The 2273-nt window shown below is 40.4% G+C and overlaps 1 pseudogene; it reads left to right on the top strand.

The window, feature by feature from the left end:
• The first annotated feature begins 595 nt into the window (after positions 1-595).
• Positions 596-1933, top strand: LOC122732327 (annotated as a pseudogene).
• The last annotated feature ends 340 nt before the right edge of the window (positions 1934-2273 follow it).

Genomic DNA, 2273 nt, shown 5'->3' with positions numbered 1-2273 from the left:
ATCAAGGAAATATTTTGTTTCTTGAGGAACAAAAGGGGGGAATGTGATAAAAAGTTTTAACAGTTGGTTAGATAATGGAGAGACGCCAGTTTTGTTTTTTTTTTTTAGGACCACCCTTTTGGGGAGGAGACCAACAGCCTGAGCTACGCACACCAGATTGCCTGCTGAGCACTCGACTTCCTGGGTGCAAGCTTAAAAGGCAAGGAGAGAATGGAAGTGGGGCCTTTTTTTCCTGCTCTGCTGGTCTCCTGGCTGCACTGCACAGACAGACGCTGACTGGAGTTTGACTCGGCCCGGCTCTCGGTTAACAGCACGCGCTTGACTTGGTCTCTCTCCCCAAAGGTGGCCTTGGGTTTTGGTGAGTTTTATACCGAATATAGACTAAGCCTAGACTTAAGACTATTTGTATTGTATTTCTACTTTCCTATCCTTCTAATCAACATCATCTTGTGACTACCATACAATAAAAGGTCTATCTAGAAAACCAGAAGCTTCTTCCATTTATTAGTCTGGGAGATAAATTAAGGGAAAGGTTAAAGAGGGGAGATTTATGATCTAATATCCAATTTTAATCTCACAATAGTAACACTGCACCATGGTGGACCTAGAAGAGGAGGAAGCTATGGAAGAAATAACATTTAAAAGTGACACTGTGCTGTCTGATGTGCATCTAAATATCCCAAACAGAAGGCACCTCATGGTTCATCAGAATGCTGTTGGCCAATCTGTTTTTCTGTCACAATTCAAACTTCTGTAGAACAAAGATTCTTGGAAAGATATTCAAGTTAAGGGTAAAAAACAAAAAGACATGAAGACAGAAGTATTCAGGAACCCTGTGGTAAGAGTAGCAATTCTGTAGATTTTCTGAACAAAAATGAAACTCAAACTTGCCCTTCTATGAGAATAGAAGCTCTACTGGATGATGATGGTGACTTGGAAGTGGTGAGAAGACCACAGGCTTTCTCTGAAACAAACAAAAAGAGCTATCAAGAAATAAAATACATCCTAAAATCCTAACCCAGAGAGCAGAAAACTTCAGTGAAGAGCAAGAAAATATCTACCACCACATGGTTAAAATAGAGCACGCCATGGCAACCCCTCTGGAAGATATTGGCAAAAAGGTGTGTTGAGGAGTTTTCCTTTTAGGTGACTACATCCTGTTCCAACGTGATCTGTTCAAAAGTTGCATTGTGCTTAAGCTTGGGGCCAACACCGGAATTGCCAGCATCACCACAGCAACTGCTGCTAAGATTGTTTACTGCATAGATGTAGGTGAAGATCTCTTGGATCTATGCCAACCAAATGTTGCCCTCAACAGGAACCTAACTTCAACTAGAGGAGGTGCAGTTAAGGTTAAAGAACTGGATTGGCTAAAAGATGACTTGTGCACCGATCCTCAAGTTCCTTTCAGTTGGTCTGAAGAAGTTTCTGACTTATATGCTCATACTACTATCATAATGGCAGCTGATGTTTTTATGATGATGACCTCAGATGCTTTATTTAAAACACTCTACAGAATTACTCACAATTTGAAAAATACTTGTACAATCTTTTTTTTTTTTTAACTGAGGCAATTGGGGTTAAGTGACTTGCCCAGGGTCACACAGCTAGTAAGTGTTAAGTGTCTGAGGCCGGATTTGAACTCAGGTACTCCTGACTCCAGGGCCGGTGCTCTATCCACTGTGCCATCTAGCTGCCCCAATACTTGTACAATCTTAATAGAGAAAAGACTAAACTTCACACTTAGACATTTGGACATTACATGTGAAGCTTACAATCATTTTTGATTTTCCCTAAATGATCTAGAGAAGCTGAGAGAGAGCAGCAAAATGAAGTTTATCGTAGAGCCAATAGAAGCTACTTTCCCTCAGTTCCTTATGAACGTACAGAGCAGTTGGAACTCTGGAAGATTGTTGCTGCACCAATAAGTTGATCTCCCATGTGAATAAGGTTCAAAATATTTCCCCGAGTCAGTTTACTACAGTTCTTTCTAAACTGTATTTTCTTTTTTTTTTTTTGGTGAGGCAATTGGGGTCAAGTGACTTGCTCAGGGTCACACAGCTAGTAAAGTGTCAGTGTCTGAGATCAGATTTGAACTCAGGTACTCCTCACTCCAGGGCCGGTGCTCTACCTACTGTGCCACCTGGCTGCCCCTCTAAACTGTATTTTCAATAAAATACAAAGCTACCAAACTAAATAAAAATGTTTTTTTAAGAAAATGTATTCACAGGACAGCCAATTACATTTTTTTTAAGGTGGTTTGTATTCTACAA

This window comes from Dromiciops gliroides, chromosome 6, assembly GCF_019393635.1.
Source record: "Dromiciops gliroides isolate mDroGli1 chromosome 6, mDroGli1.pri, whole genome shotgun sequence".
NCBI classification, from domain to species: Eukaryota; Metazoa; Chordata; class Mammalia; order Microbiotheria; family Microbiotheriidae; genus Dromiciops; species Dromiciops gliroides.
This window is presented reverse-complemented; position numbering and strand designations above follow the sequence as displayed.